This window comes from Meleagris gallopavo, chromosome 5, assembly GCF_000146605.3.
Source record: "Meleagris gallopavo isolate NT-WF06-2002-E0010 breed Aviagen turkey brand Nicholas breeding stock chromosome 5, Turkey_5.1, whole genome shotgun sequence".
Taxonomy (NCBI): Eukaryota; Metazoa; Chordata; class Aves; order Galliformes; family Phasianidae; genus Meleagris; species Meleagris gallopavo.
The window spans coordinates 3555987-3573644 of NC_015015.2; the positions used below are offsets into that span (position 1 = coordinate 3555987).

Here is a 17658-nt window from a genome sequence, read left to right on the forward strand (position 1 = left end):
CCATTCTTATTTTTCACTTTAAATATCAGAAGGGCACAAGTTAAAATAGAAGGAAAGACATTGCAGCATTTTGACTACAATCCTTATTTCTAAAATGGCTGAATTTTTATTACCCATCTGTTATGTAGTTTAAATTTTAGAACAAACCCTTTAACCTAACTATTCCCTGTGAAAAAAAAGACCCAAAATCAACTACATGGTGTTAAAAAGGCTAGGTACCTTAGAAGGTGCAACTAAATTAAGTTGCCAGTGCATTATACAAAGCAGAAGGATTTCTTCAATCAATACTTATTTTCCTAGTATCCTTCTTTTTAATAGCTTCAGAGGAAAGGAAGGCTCCAGGAAAGGAACATCCTGGGACAGAAAAGATTAGGTGGATTTCTACGTATGCCCAGGGATAGAGGAACTGCAGACATTTGTTTTAGCAGATTAGTTCTGACTGGTTCCAGTACTTCAGTCACCTCTCTGAGGATGTGTTCACTCCGACCCAAACCTGAACCCAGGACCATGCCCCAGCTGCTCCCCTCATGTAGTTATTTTTGTTCAGCATTACAGTTCAACCAAAGACACCTACAGATAACAGCTCTTAGTTTTCTACAGTGCAGGACTATTGGTTATTTTTCATCTGAAAATAACTCATCTCAGAGCAGCAAAAAAAAAAAAAGTTAGATTTAAAACAAGTGACAAAACACCTGTCAAAGCTCCCAGCTGATTCTAATACCTTCGTCTAATTACAGCCTCTGTTACCAGAGCAAACAGGTGAGCACTAAACACTGTGGTGCAACTATTGGGTGCTGCATTTTGGGTGGAGCTCATCAGCCTCCTATATATAGAAGCAAGCTAGATGTTTGCTCATGGTGTCTTTTTAATTGTGGTTAGGGCTTATTGGGAGAGTTGAAATTAAGGTAAGTTTTTGTGTGTGTTGTTTGTTTTTTTTTGTTTGTTTTTTGTTTGTTTGTTTTTTAATTTCTGCTGCTTAAGTTTGAAGTGGAAATAACATCTTAATTTGCGTTGTTATCTTACTCCAATATGAAAGAACTGGAAACAACTAGTCTTCAATAGAAAGCTTACTAGCATTTACATTGACTTCTGTATGTTTTGGTTGACGCAGCAACTGCGTTTTATCTTAATAGAAATTGGACGAGCAAATTCTAAAAGATAAGTATGGGAGTTGTATTAACTACTGTAGTTGAGGTTGTAGTGCATTTCTTTAAACTTTAATATAGGAGATGCTGATAATGCATCACAATAGTAGTTGGGAAGTATTTGTATACCTATGATGTTAGGAACTAGGAAAATGTCAGCACTTATAACTTCATAAAGAACAGATATTCTGCTGATGTTGACTTTTTTGTTTATTGGCGTTCATGTTGCAGTGTTACCTATGTATTACTAGATCTTTACACATATTCAGGTTTTATAACTAAACATAAAAAGGTTGTCTTTACCTCAAAAAACTAAGTAAATGTAAGAAAGGTAGGATGTGTCCTTTTTGAGAATGCAGATTTTTTTTTTTTCAAATGTTTTTTTGCCTCAAGTGGTTGAACTTCTACGAGATTTAATTTCTGAGGTTTCTTTGTGGTAATTAATGATTCATGTTAATGTTAACCTGTAAAGGGGGGAAAAAAATCATTTTGTACTGTTGTTTAACTTTCATTCTTTTTACTGTGTGGACCTCATTGTAAGACCCTTAATGTGCAGTATAGATCTTTAATGTGCAACAGCCTTCTGCCAGGGCAAACTAAAAGGAAACTATTTAAGAGATTCTTGTTCAAATATTCTTTAGAATAAATAAAACAGTTGAAAGCTAGCTATGAAAATATTTCTGACTGGTTTGCTTCTAATGTAGAGTGATGACAGAGATGATTATTCTGAAAGAGCAACTAAATTTTGTGTTGTCCCTTTAGATGCATAAAATGCATGTGAAATTGTTTGAAAAGTGCAAGTTGATTAGTGAAAGGAAATTTGCAGTAATTGTAGTGAAATGCAAAAAGGAAACAAGGAAGATCATTGGAAAGAATAAGTTTAATTGCATGTAATTACTTCATCTATGTTTCAGTCAGAGGAAGAAAGAGAAAGGAGCATACTAAACAGATTTGGTGTAGCAATTACACTAAGATAATTTTCACAAATGACTGAATTTTGTGTGAGGTTTTTAAATTAAAAAAAACCACAAAACTAATGTGATCTCTTTCAAGCTGCTTGTGAAATTGGTAAAATGATTAGTCAAAATGCTCTACCCTGTCCATTATCACACTTGTATTTTCAGGCAAAAAGTGCTTTATTTTCTTATAATGTTTAGTATTATGTAGAATACAAACTCAAACACAACTTGAACCATCACTGTATGGGTAAAATGTTGCATTATTATATAGTTACAACCACTTGTACGTAAGTGCTCTAGAAATAAGTAGCTCATTTGGACAAGCTTTTGATGTATGGAGTTTATATTTGAATTAGTTTGTTTTAAAATGAAAAACAATCTTTTTGTAGAAGAAAGGTAGAAACAGGCTGGATGCAGGATTCCTAGCACTAATTCAAATACTCTCGTCTCTGTGCAAGCAATCACAGCAGGCTCATTAATTGTTAATAGGTGATATCCTAATCACATAATAAAGATGATATCTATCTCTTTAATCAGTTCCCATGAGTAATGAAGGTTAGAGATGAGATAACTTGCCTATTTTGTAATCACTTTTTATACTAGTAGAATACATACAAATGTTTTCTCTTTTAAGATTGAGGTTAATGTAGGGATATACTTCTAGTGGCAAGTAGATGTATATACTACATTGTATTTTGATTGGGGCCAGGATTGAAAATGTGCAATCTGAGAAACAAGGAAATATTTTGACACCATCTAATAAGTATATTATATGTTTTCAAGGTAATACCAAGAAAAGCAGTAGTACTACGAACAGATGGTAGAATCTGAATGTAAATGGATGGTTGCATAAGTATAGGGCCCAGCTCATGTGTAATCAAACCTCTCAGTGTATCATGGCTACGGTGACTGGAACACCTGTGACTTGCAACGCTCTTTGTCGTGCCTCTGAACTGCTTTTAGTCCAGAAGGAAGTCTCAGACTTCTACATTTATTCTACGGGTGTATTAAATTTCACTCTGTGTGGGACTCAAAATGGTAATGTTCTTAGCTCCCTTATTCTCAGCTACTACTCTAAGCAGGGACCAGTATAAATACACCTACAAAACCATAGTGCTGTTTACCACAGCGAAAATATATTCTACGTCCTGGATGTTATGTAAAATTGATATGTGATTGTCCTGTTATCAGATTTAAGCCTAAATGATAAACTATGTGTGGGTGTGAGATTTTGATGCTTGCTCTATCTTACAAAAGTTGAAAGGTTACGTAACTAAATCAAATTCTGCCATGGTCTACACACTCTGCTTCCCCAATCACCCCTGAGGCATTTGAGTTTCCCCATGGTGAGGAACTGTCAGTGGACAAAACATAGCTCTCAACAAGAGCTGAACTAGGCTTATGGAGAAATCCAATGAGGTATTTTCTCCTTTTGGCAACAAAAGAATATATTGTGCTTCTTATAGTTCAAGTGCAAGTTTCTCCTACTGGTTTATTAGAGCCCTGAAGAAATGAGGGTTGATGCCATGAGAAAGCATTTTGAGATTGCTAGAGCTGTAAAATGCCTGTTGTCAATTGCCTCCCCTTCTACTTGGCCTCTTCCATCATGTAGGGGGATGTGTAAAGAAATGTTTATCAGAACTTGGCCAGGTATTTTAGATAAAGGTATGTGTGTATGTATTTCCATGGAGAGGAGTGCTTTGGAAACTTCCAAGTGTTCATGCATTTGAAAGCATGAAGGACTGCAGTGTGTTTTTCATTGTTTAACTTCTGTGTTTTGTTATTGACGCATGGTAATTCCCTTGAAATTCCTTGCCTTATTCTACAGGGAAACCTTATCCCATCTGAATATGACACTCAAAAACAGTCTCTAGGAATTCAGTCCCCTCTAGTGGAGCACCTGCTTTGCAGATAAGTTTTCAAAATGTTTCTTTCTGTAATGTGTGTGTGATGCAGATCTGGAGGAAAAACTAAAAACAAACCCAACTTGGCACTGGATATTTGTCTCAAAACTTTTAAAGTTTTGCATCTTTAAAAGTTGCTTGATATGTGAGACTTGTATGGGAACTGCATGGGCAAATAGGTCAATTCTCACATTTATTCAAATGGCACCTCATATCTCATCAAATGACATTTCCATAATGTGATGTCTAGCTTACATGTGCTGCAGAGGAGCAGAGGTCTATTTTCTATCCTGGACTGCTGGTCTGGCTGAAACAAAAGGGCTATAAACAATGATCACAAGTGTGGGAACTACAGCAGTGTGTAGCTGTGTGGGACCATGCTTGCTAACAGGATCTTATTCTTTGTGTTTCTTCTCCTGTCACACAGCCAGACTTCACATGGGGCTTTGAAGAGTGGAATTTCACAGTGTAAAAATGTCAGTGTAAAACCCATCCATCAGCCTGCAGCAATAAATAGGAATTTGAATAGAAGCTTGGTCAAGGTGATTTTTCACTCCATAGGACTGTCATTTTTATATGAGCTGGGTTTTTTTTTTTTACATTAGTAAGGACAAAAGAATAACATCAGAAATTGAGCTGGGTGTTTATCTCCAATTTCTCAGTGAAATTGCTTCTGCCCTGAGGTAATGGGCTCAAGTTCCAAGGCTTTATTAAAATAACAAACAAGAAAGTAAAAGTTAAATGTTAATGTCTGCAAATCACTGGAACTTTGCAAGACAGATAAAGAGAGCAGATCAAATCAACTTCCTACTGCATTATCAGTAGCTCACCTAATTCAAATTGCTGCCTCAAAGTGTGAGATCTGATGAAAACATTCTGTTTCCATGTGAAAGCTCAGTCCTTTCTCAACTTTGCAAGAAGAAATGGGAAGAACTGATTTTCCTCTTCAATGAGGACTCTTACTGATAATCCACCCAGAAATGAGTTATTACTCCTGTTGGCAAAAGAAATGTCTGAGTTCTTATCCCAGACCAATGGATAACTTAATCACTTAATGATATGCAAGAGGAGTTAAATGATTTCTTGCTTGGCTTCTCTTTTTAGTTTACAAGTTAATAGTTGGTATTTCATCTGTTTTATTTTTAAAAAAGCTGTCATTTGTATTTATCTTGTAAGACATAACAGTGCTAAGGTTAAACAGATAAACAGATCACTGCTCACGTCAGCAGTGATCCTTCACGCTGGAGGTGTCCACCAAGAAGAGGACAAATCTAGAAATATGTGATTTTTTTTTCCCTTCTGGGTAACGTAGGTACTATGTTTCTCAGTGAATTTATGCTCATACAACATTCTCCCAGTAGTGCATCAAAGCAGGTTGTTCTCCTAGAACTTCAAACTGTCATCTTTCCCCAGGACACTTTGACAAATACATCTGTAGTTTCTGTACAACTGGAACCGAACTATGGAGATTTGATGAAACTTTGGGTACTCTGTGGGTACCTCCTGGATAGCGATGCACTGATCTAGTGCACAGAACTGATCATCACCTGGAAATAATCAGGAAACCAAATATTGTCTCATTAAGCATCGTGTATGTAAAATTGTCTTGGTAGCTTTTGGAGGAGCACACTTGTAGCTGTGATTTTTTTTTTCTTAACGTTTCTTTTCTTCTCCTTATGCCTGAAAAGTCATTTTCATTCTTTAAAGCCAAGGCAGATGCTAGTGTTTTTTGGATTCAGGAAAAAAAAAAACAAAGCTCAATTCTTTGGTTTTTTTTTTTTTCTCAGGTCTTTGGCCACTGTATCTGTCAATGTCTGTACTTTTGAGACGCTGTTGTTGTAATTGGTCCTCAAGTTAAAAAATAAGAAAGGGGAAAAATAAAGCTATATATGGAGGAAAAAATCATTCCAAAGAATGAAAGAAACTTGAGACTATTCCTCAGTATCTTCAAAAAAAAAAAAAAAAAATTTACCAGCATGTCCCTTCTGAGTCATGACTGACTTGTGCTGGGCAAGAAAATGAACAAATGTCAGATGGCAAATATTGAGGAACCAGTTAGAGATTATTAACATAAATGCTTCTAACAGAATGAGTTTTATTTACAATATTGCTGTAGTCTTCTCAGGCTTACTAATGCAAATTTATTTTGGAATGAAACTAGCTGTGTTTGAATACTTTTCTGATGGAAATTCTTGCTCCCTGCTATACCACTGACAGAAATGGGTTCATTGATTGTATTTGTGGACTTTTTCCTTGTTAAGGCATTATCTAATGTATATATATTTTTTTTTTTGTGGAAAGAATTATCATAGATGGTCATCTAACTAATTGCTAGTGTTTTCACATTCAAATACAAACAATGTAAGCAAGCTCCTAGAAAAGGCTAAGAGCTTTTTTTAATTTAAAAATGGCAAACTTCCTCAGAAATGTGTTATCCTCTGTGGTACGCATCCTAGCCTTATTTATTTCACTCTGGTTGAATACCATGCAAGTGAGTGGGTCACAATCTTTTAGTAGAAAGCACAATTGAGTAGAATCTGATTCAATTTAGGCTACTTGTCGAAGTGGGAATGAATCAAGGACCAAGATTAAAGATGGCTTCTCTTTATGTCCTTGATTGCCAGCCTTAGAAAATGTGTGTGTCATGGTATCATGGTATTTCCAGCCAGATCTTACAGACTCAAGTGGTTTAGCTATTTTGAATAAATTCCCTTGGCATGCTGTCTTTTCCTGTGTGTTTATAGTTTAATGACAGTGTTTTACGCATGAAGGAAGATGGTTTGTATTGGGATACCCATCCTAATACTGTGAAACCTCAACATCTTTGTTTTACCAGTAGCATCATGTCCAAGAGGAAAGATCCCACCACTGAGAATTCCCTGCTATTGTTCTCTGTCAGTTATTATGTTGAAAATGCCTTAAAAGGATATATGAATTCAACATAATATTTTCCTATGACTGTAGATGTCAGCTTTGCTGCTGATCACTTCTTATACCAGAGTTAGTTGAAAATATTCCAATTTGTGGTAGTGAGTTAGAGACATGATTACATATTTCTGACTCTTTCTCTTTTCTTATTTATCTGAGATCAGTAGCTGAACTCTGGGGATGTTCAGCTCACAGAGCTCTAGGAAATTCAGCAATTATACTTTATTGTGAGACCCAGAGGGATTTCTCTGTGGTAGTTATCTGCCGTGGTGTTATGATTTTTGTTATCATTATTCTACATCATAACATCACGTAAAGCACTGGGAGTTAAAGAGTTAATGCCGATCTTCTGAGAGCTAAGTATCTCTCATTTTATTTATTAGCCTCAAATTCCAATTATATATTGTATTATAGTGTATCTTGCATTCCTATATCATATTTAGTAAAGAAACTTTCCTCCCCAGATCATTGCTGCTGTTCTGTTTTTTTTAGGCCCACCTCCCTACCCTTTCCCTGGGGTTCCCCTGCCCCATTAGTCACAGTACTGGGTCGAACCAGCCTGTTAACCATCAACACCTCTTCCTCTCCCCTTCCCTTTTTGGGCTGGTGGGCCTGCTGTCCCCCCTGTCATGGACACAGATCTAGATAACCCTGTGACAGTGTCTTAAGAATGAAATTCGTGTGTTCTTAGAAACTCCTGAGGATGATGCTTGCTAACAGTGCCAAAAAATCTGCTGGTATGATGCATGTGCACGGAGTTCCTGAACAGCCACTATAACCTGTTAGAACTGCCCATGGTTTTGTCTGTGAGCAGAATTCCTCTGCCTCAGGGTGAGCAGACCCACTCCAAGAACCTACTCTGCTTCCTTTCCTCTTTCCTGCTGGGAACTGAGGACTTAGGGCTGCATCACCAATAGAATGACTATCACTATCTACTGTAACTTTCTACTATTTTTGTCCCTAACAATGTTTAGCTTTGACAGTAATTCTAATCACTTCATGTCCCAGCAAGTCTCTTATTAGCTGTGACACAGAATCATAGAATCACCAAGGTTGGGAAGGATCTCCAAGATGATTTGGTCCAACCATCTGCCTACTACCAGTATTTCCCCCCAAGCGATGTTCTTTAGTACCACATCTAAACATTTCTTGAATGCCTCCAGGGATGGTGACTCAAACGGCTCCCTGAGCAGCCTGTTACAGTGTCTGACCATTCTCTCAGAGAAGAAACTTTTCCTAATATGCCACCTAAATTTCCCTGCACAACTTGAGGCCATTTTCTCTAGCCCTGTTGCTAGTTAAACAGAAGAAGAGGCTGACCCTCCCCTCACCACCACCTCCTTTCAGGTAGCTGCAGAGAGAGAGAGAGGAAAAAAAAAAATACTTCTCCTGAGCCTTCTCTTCTCCAGACTAAACAATCCAAGTTCTCTCAGCTGTTCCTCATAAGGCTTGTGCTCCAGACCCTTCACAGCAGCTCTGTTGCCCTTCTCTGGATGTTCTCCAGGGTTTTAATGACTTGCTTGTAGTTGGAGGCCCCAAACTGAACACAGCCTCACCAGAGCTGAGAACAGAGGGACAATCACCTCCCTGCTCCTGCTAACTTACACAAGCCAGGATACCATTGGTTGTCTTGGCCACCTGGGCACACTGATAACTCATGTTTATTATAGTGAAATGGGGTTGTTCTGACAGGACCTGCCTTTCATGAGTCCATGCTGACTTGGTTTGATGCTCCGGTTGTCCTGCATACGTTGTGTGATTGCAATCAAGATGATTCCATAACCTTCTCTGGCACTGAGGTCAAGCTGATGTGCCTGTAGATCCCTAGGTCCTCTTTAAGACCCTTTTTTGGCAGTACTGAAGTTGTTGAATTTTCCACATGTTGTGAAGTAAACTACAGTATCACTTTCAAGACTTGCTATAAAACCTTCAGAACATTGATTTCTTAAGGGCAGAGAAGTACTATCCAGCTGAGATAATTTTGCCAGGCTACTTCTAGGGAAGAATTAAGAGTTCAGCCCTTCCCACTCCCAACTGGATGGGAAGTCATTGTGCTGTGAGCAGCTACTGAACCTGGAGAGATGATCTGGGTGCTTATTAAGTTGTTGAAGGGTGGATCTGACAGCTGTGTCTCATCAATATAAAAACATACAAAGCAAGCAGTCTCTTGAAAAATAGCTACTTGACTGTTCACTGGTTCTTTCTCATGACTTTTTCAAGCAAAGGATGCTTGATATGAAATGAGGTTATGAGTATAAATAGCAGGAGAGGATTAATTGCATACTGTGAATGAGGAAGGGCTGGTGTTTGGAAATGGTTTCTACTTAGCTGTTAGAAAAATGTAAACCTCTGCATCCTGCCTTGGGTGTATTTTATAATGATGATGACACTTACGTGTTCTCAAATCTGAAACTAGAACTATGACTAGTTACGTAGTTGGTGAAGTCTCTTCAGTCAGGTTAGTTTTAACATGTTCTAGGCTTTTTTCTTTTTTTTTTTTTATCCCTAGGAGGAACTGGTGGGTCTGTTGAACCAAAAGAGATCTCAATCTGATATTCCCAAACTAAATTTTTTTTCTTAATGTAGGGTGGTTTTTAGTTGCTCAGTAGAATAAATGAAGATGGTTCTTCTTAAAACAAACAAACAAGAAAAAACATTAAGGCTTTCATTCCTGTCGTTCTGCTGGACTCATTTTCATACTTATTATTAGATTCTCTCATCATTCACTGATGTTGTAAAGTATCCGTTATTCTAAGATTGTCATCAATGAGGAATTATATTAATGAGGCAAAAACTAGCTGGGATTAAAGAGTTATAAAAGGGAAACTGCCAAAAATGAGGAGGATTTCTCTGAGCTTAATATCTGAATACATTGTTCACATAATAGCAATAAAATATGATCTAGTGATAATAAATTTGCAAATGAAAATGATATTTGGATGCATTTCCCCTTTTCTTACTGATAGAGGAAAATGCAAGAAATTCACTGCTGTCATCACAAAGTGATTGCTTCTGTTTATGATTGTGCTGCTTAGTATTACTGAAAATTAAAATTGATCTACTGATAAAACTTGTTATGGATACGTCACAGCTCACTCATCTCCAAAACAGCATTATTGTATATCCTGAACTTCAGGAATGTGTATCAGAAGGTGACAGGAGCAGGCAGTGCAATAAGACTATTTGTTTTGTCTGTTCCATCTCCCCATCATCTTTTCAAATATATGTCTTCCTTGCTCTTTCTCTTCCCTTGCAAATGATTCCTACAACCATGGTCATACCGACCTAGCATCAAAGCACAAGATCTTCATAAGGATTTGCTGTGTGGGTGTTTTAAATGTGGGTAATTTCTGTATCTTTGGTAGAAGCAATAGAAAGGATGCTTATCCAGTCGTTCTTGATCTTGTTCAAACTGTATTGCAAAAAGAGGTTGGCTACTACCTCGAATTACCTACTAAAATCCCTGTCATACAGCGTAAATGGCCATACTTCTCTCCTCATGTTATCTGTAACAAATCTTGCCTTGTTGCACACTGAGGGTACCAATACTCATTAAAATTGTTTACCATCATTATTAGCATTTATTAATTGTCCATTTCCTTATGTGAATGTTTTCTGAAAAATAACTGTTTATCTTCTATTAATGAATCAAAGTTGTACCTATGTGATATATCTACCCATCTCAACTGTCTTTCAAAGAAGAATAGGTGTGTTTTTAAGCACTAAAACAGACAAGGAAATATTGAAGGCAGCTCTGAATCTTGTCCTCATGACACATTTCTTTATCTATGCTCTATTGTCTGTTTACATACGTGATAACAGCTCTGGCCCTCAGGCAAGCCCTCATCAGTAGCTATACTGATGTGATTAGGAGATCCACTTTCTTGTCCACTGGAATTAAATGTGGGCACTAGGAATGGAGGAGGGTGTTTCAATGAAGGCTTACAGATCTGAGGTAGATTATTAAAAACTTCTGCCTTTGAGGTACATCATGACTGAACCTATGCTTTCAATTTCACACAGCTACAGAGCTCCTCTTTCTTGCAAGTTATGAATCAGTCCAAAATTTCATTTGGGCCCTATTATGTTAGGCTATAGACCAAATAAAGAAGTTCAAACACTTGAATTCATGTGGAAGTGGAACAGTTCATAACCCTTGGGTTTTAAATGACTGGAAAGCTATTGTAAATAGAAGATTAAGAAAAGTAATGGGTTTTGTGTAATGTGACTAAACTAGAATGTCTGTGTGAGACATGCATTGCATGGGATAGCTACAAATGTGTGCAGTGCATTGTCCGCTTAGTAAGTCTAACTCAATCTCTGTACAAAATTTCTCAAAAGTACATAAGTCTGCTTTTTCCCCATGGTGCTGTACCTGTTTTTCAGGAGGGAGAATCATGGTAATGAATTAGAACTCTTTAATAAAAATACTTTTTCTCATGATGATTAAAAGAAAAAGAGAGTGAAGTGTCTTTCTGAAATTATAGAACAGGTAAGAGTAAATTACTAAACAAAAAATTTTTGAATGGAGATAAAATGGAAGAGTTTAGACCAAGCAGTATCTCTCTAGTGGAAACAAACTACCAGCCTCAGTTATAGCAGCTACTGTCACCTTACTGTAGTAAATGTACAGAAGAAATACTTTCTATGCCCACTTACAGTGCCAGGACCAGTGCTTAAGCACAGTGACTTGCAGGTAAAGTAATGGATGTGTTTGGAACAGCGCTGCTTTTCTGAATGCATTAAAATACAGGGCATGTTATTTCACTCTCCCAGAAGGTTAAAATGCAGTACCAGTGGCACATCCTTACAATTTGTTCGTGTTGGATAGAGTTTCACGTAAACTTTCATGAAGAAAAATCTTTCTTTTGATTGCTTTGAATCTTGACTCATTGTTCAAGAATTTTATTTCCACCATCATCAAGACCAATTTAGTTTCTTCTGCACAAACTTGTTTCCATCTGTGGGCATACAACTGCTGTCCTGTGGTGTTTCATTTTCCTAGAACTATTTAGTCCTAATACACATGTGTACACTCACCTGTGCCTGCACACAGAAAATATGCATTATTGTTGAATGTATGTTTGTACACACATTCACCTACTCATCTTTATAATTAAATGCTTAGAAGATATTTTGTTTTAACAAGTAATTCTAAGTCCCTCAATACCTATATAGGTATGTGTGAATGTACAAGTTAATTGTATTTATTCCTGCTCACCTATGACAGGAGAGCTAGGAAATATAGGGGAAAGAAGCAGCCTTTATGCCCTGAAGGGATGAAAAAAGGATGAGATGAGAAGGAAACCTCTAGCAGCTCCTATCTTGGCCACCTCTAAGAGGAGGAGCAAAGGGAAGCTAACTGGAAGATGATCCACTCTATAAGGTAGCCCTGTTCAGTGTCTGTTAGAGTAACTGCAGGTGTAACTTAGCCTCATGAGTGGATGAGGTGTTGAAGAATCTGATGCAAAGAACTAGGGATGATGTGTCAAGGGAAGATAGCACTCAACGCAGTCTTAACTGTGAACTTAACCTACATTTCTCCGCTGTTTAAAAAAAAAATCTTGAGTAAAGAAATTACTTCATTCTTTCATCTTGCTTTATAACAGATCTGATTGGAACTGGGTGGGGAAACAGAGCACATCCTTCAGATGAGAAATTCTTACAGCTCCATGGCAGGCCACTTTTTCAGACTCCACAATAGTTATGCTAACACAGTTAATTTCCTCTGTGTAATGATGACTGATTTACAGATTTGTAACACAGTGAAATAATTGTTCTAGTGATCAGCAGTGGATAGAAATCCTCTGGGTATGTAGCAAGATAATGGAGAGAGCGTGTAAAACAAATGCAGACTGAAACAACTTGTGGTAACCGTGATATCTGTACCTTTAGAAATAGCAGGGGTAGATGAAGATCATAAGGAAGAAGTCTGTGGGTAGAAGTCATACAAATTAAGATTTTTACTTGATGTGAATAAGCATAATAACAAAATGCAAGTACCAGTGTATGTAGATAGATGCACTCTGAAACTAAGTTTAAAAAAAATATATCTGGAAGTAGAAAGTAAAAAAGACACTTTTATTATGCTGCTTGACATTGAATTATTTGGATGCCTAGCATGCATTTTTGCTGTTGATTAATTGGTTGTCATTTTCTAAAAGCAATTACATTTTAAATGTTACCACAGGTTTTCAAAGGGGAAGTTAGCCTTTTTTTTTTTCTGGTAACTCAATTGGTACTCAGATCTAAGTAAAGCCTTGCACAAAATGCATTTTCCTCAGTGGGAAATATATTGGCAAGCAGTTGTACTACATGGCTGGAGTTTGTGTTTTTCCAAATAAATAAATAAATGAGGATTTTTAATTAAGCTAGCACATACAGCTGTGCAAAGTGATTCTCTGATTAACCTCATGCTCCATGAACACACTGTTTCCTTTACACCTGCAGAATTTCTCCCTTACTGTATAGATTTAAGTGCTTTTGCTTCAGTTCTTGAAGAGTGGTTTCTCCCATGTGTCTTGAAGGTGTATCCTTCTGCCAGTTGTTTCCTTAAATTATTCTACTTGTTTTCATTCCTATGGCAGATCATTCTTTACTGCTCTGTGTAGGTTTATTTGCAACAGCTGAGCTAGAAGACAGGCAAAAATTAGGGAAGCTAAAGCTCTCCCAGTGGCATTTAGACACCAATAGACATTTTTGCTGCACAAAATGCTTCATGGGTACGTGCAGTATGTGGGCCCAATGAAATCAGAGTTGAGCTGCTGACCCAGTTAGAAGTGCAGTGAAGTTCCTGAGAATTTACTTGTAATAGTTCTGAATAGGAACAGAGATGGAGAAGCACTGCAAGCTTTTCATTCAAACACTTTGCCCTCTTGCAGAAGTAACTAAAACACAATTGCCCTCTGAGGAGTGCTTGGAGTACTGGTGCTAACGGTGCTGATACACACACAGCTGCTAGCAGTGGGAAAACATGAAGCCAGGGCTGCTGTGCATGCAAATGCAGCATTCCATCTAGCAGCTCACAAAGTTGTGTATAGGAACTCTTTTCCATATCTCATGCCTTTTCTTAGGTTTCAAATTATGTTCACTACTAAAGTGGGAGGCTTTTCAAAGCTTTCTGTGTGAAATGAGAAGGAAAGACATTTGCTGGTGATGTCAGAAACCTGAAGCAAAGCCAAATTCAAGCTGGATTTGAATTTGGCTTTTGATACGTTTCTGCTTTTATGCATCCTCTTGGAGTTCTTTCATTTACTGCAAATTGATATTCACTGGGCCAGAGAGCACACGAGATTGGTAAGAGCACTCACAGAAGATGTGTAATATGAACATTCAGTTCCTGCATTCCTGAGTTATAGACGACTTCAGGACAGTTCTAATAACCATATGGATTTTAGAGTATTTCAAAAAGTTAAGTATGAAGGGCTCTGTCTATTGTATTATTTTTGCTTATTGCAGAAATGGAGCTGAGGGCAGTGGCTTTTTAACATCCTGCTGTCCTGCAGTACAGAAAATGGAAATTTGCTGATTAAGATAGTCTTGGTTTTTTAATGGTTAAGCTATACAGCAGTAGTGAAGCAGGCTGCTGACTGTTATGTAACCAGACAAATTGCAATAACATTCTTCAGTCCAGATTTGGTATGACTTCGTGTTTCTTTCTCATTGGATAAGTGGTAATGTTGGCACTATGCACAGTTGACCTGGTGTTAAAGGATGGGAAACTGGTTTGTTGTTCCTAGATTAGCCTTGGAAAAATGTTCCCTTTTGACCTGCTTGTATAATTGAATCTTTCTTGGACAGAGCTCTGATGTTCCTTCCTTCAGAAATACATGCTTGAAATTGAAAATAAAAGCTTATGCTTAGATTTTGTAGTAAGATTGGGGTCCTCTTTTTTTTTTTATGACATCTTAAAGGGAAGAAAGCTGGCAAACATCTAAGCTGGTCTTAATAGCTATTTATGCTGCCTCCACAAATGATGATTTTAGCTGTATTCCCACTTTACAAATGACGTATGTAATTGGGTTAAACAGAATCACGCACAACATTTGTTGGTCAATTACCTCTTAAATTATGTACATTTTCTTAATTTGGGAATGTAATTTTTCTTCCATGCATAAAACTCTTGTAAATACGTACTCAATACTTATCTGAAATGATTACTTGTATTTGTGCATAGAAGGTAAATTAAATAGTTATGCTGTTAAGTTCATACACTTCTATAACCAGCAAGATGCCTCTATTTCTGTGCGTATAGGGTGTTCTCAGTAATGGACATAAGAATCAATGTGTCTAATTTTTTTTAGACAACCAAATGTGTTTTTATTCATTAAAAGAGCAGAGAATGGATGTTATAAAGTTGCTATTATCCTAAGGCTCAATTATTTGAACTTGATTCCAGTAAGAATGTTTGTCCATGAAAATGCATTCTTGCATGACAACTTTAAGTACGTGAAATTTCATTTTACGAAAATAATTGATCTTTACCATGAAAACAGTAGCTGAAAGTGTTAATGTTTTTATCTTTACTTTCTCAAGAGAACAAGCTGGAAACCAATCTGACAAAAACAAGCATGATGTTTGTGATCATTATCTGCTTCACAAATCTTATCTTTGGAAATGCCCTTGATATAGCTAGAGTAAATGTCTGCATTCTTTGCTTGTTTAAATTGGTGCTCCCCTACTGACTACTGGGTCTGTGTTGATTGGTACCCAATAATTGGATTGTTTATGTAAACAGTACTATTCACCCCTATTGTGAGTAGCATTTAAACATGCTTGGCATGTTTAATTGCCCAGATTTAGTCTTGGGCATGAATAATAACAGTAATATGAATCGTCTAATAATATTTGTGCTAAAACTTCTTTTTCCATCATATCCATTTATGGTAGTACTTGAGTTAGAAATTTCAATGTCTAAGCTCTTTGAAAAAATATTTCTTATTTATTTTTACATCTCAGGGCAGTCTATCACTGTGCCAGGCTTAAGTATATGTATTACTCCATAGAACAGAGGATCATCATGAAAAGGGAAGTCTTTGCCCTTTTTTGTAAGTTGTGTATACGAGCAGGATTCTGAAAACGAAATTCAGTGCAACTTGTTATTACAGACTGACTCTTTGCTAAGACCAAAAGAGGTATATAGTGCTGTAAAAATCATCAGTATTATCATTTTCTATTACCTAAAATACAAGAAGAGCTGCAGGGTGGAGCTGATGACAGATTGCACCAGCACTATGCTGCATTCTTTTTTTGAGGTGGTCATGGATCTTACAACATACAGCTTATACTCAAGTCCATCAACATACTCTTTAATGAATGTTTTTGTTTAGGGTCACTTAAAACTGTGCCCCTCTCTATCTCCTAATTGTTTGCACTAGAAAGTGCACATATGTGTCTTCTGGAGAAAACTTCTTCGTGTTTAATTTGATCACAATTTTTTTTTTTGCATTTTATATCTTTTTGTACACTGTTTTCCTTGTGCCTCTTTTTCCTTAGTGGCTTTCATAAACATAGATTTCATTCATTTCAGAGGTTGTAAACATGAGAATACTGTCTTGAGTGCTTGTTTGCCAACTGTTTTAAAAGCTGGTCTTACTTGAGTTGTTATGCAGTTTCATTATCTTACTCTCTTTCCTCTGTAGTATATTAAGTTGTTATGGAAGCAAAATAGAAAATGCAAAACATTAGTCTTAGCAGTCAAACTCTTTTTGCCAAAGTGCAAATTAAAATTTATTTCGTTGTAGTGTGTAGGAAGGTCTTGTGGCTTTGACAGTTATTTCAGTGAAACTAATATCTGAGTAGCTTACTTTGATTATTATTACACAAGGGAAATATACTTAAGTTTCAAGGAGTTACCAACATATTCTTAAAGTGGACCTGAAAAACCATTATATACATATAAAGTATTTGGATTAACTTTCTTAGACTCTCTAGTCTTTGCTGCTGTATTCCTTGCTCCACCATTTATTTTGCTTCTAGTCTTGGTCATTTTACTGTGGCTTCTAATTTCCTTTGTGAATATAAGATTGTGATGCTTAATCTGCCTTTGAATTTACTACTACCCTGTTCATTGCTACAACTTTTTAATTAGATTTCTACTTAACTTTTTTTTTGTTAAGTCAGTGTTCTCAGGGCCTCTCTGCTGGAAGGCTGTATCATAATCTAGCTATTTCCAAAATTTATAAACTTCTAATTTTTTTTTGTTGCAAATTATTTATGATTGTTCCGTTACTACTTAGATTTGTACTGGTAGAAATATACGTCCTGCCTCCTATTTATTTCCAGGGAAATAACCACAGGGGAACGCACAACAGATGCAAAGAGCACAATAATGCTACTTGGTAGAGCAAATGCCCAGCTAAGGAACACTATTTTTCAACATAGTTACCACCAATTAGCCATGCATTTTCTTCAGCAAGGAACAAGAGCCTGTGTGCTGTGCTTGTAAGACTCTTCACCAGTGGAAGTGACCCACTGTTTCACAGCTGCTATGATAGCATCTTTGCTAGGAAAAGGTGCCAACGCAGTCCAACCTTCACTGTACTGACATCCACTGTTTGGTCTCCATTTGTCTCCATAAATGTTCAGCAAACATTGATGAATGTCAGTGGGTGCAATTTGTTTCTTGTGGAGGGATTCAATGACACACCTTTTGCTTCATGTGCACTTTCATGCCAGAAACTATTTTCTCTGGCTGTCCTGTTTTTTTTTTGTTTTTTTTTT

At 36.9% G+C, this 17658-nt stretch overlaps 1 long non-coding RNA gene across 1 annotated transcript in view; it reads left to right on the forward strand.

The window, feature by feature from the left end:
* Positions 1 to 835: 835 nt before the first annotated feature.
* LOC104910936 overlaps positions 836 to 17658 on the forward strand; it is a 45351-nt gene continuing 28528 nt past the window's right edge. The window contains exon 1 of the long non-coding RNA XR_004159797.1: positions 836 to 905. This is a non-coding gene — a long non-coding RNA (uncharacterized LOC104910936). The remainder of the gene's footprint in view (positions 906 to 17658) is intronic.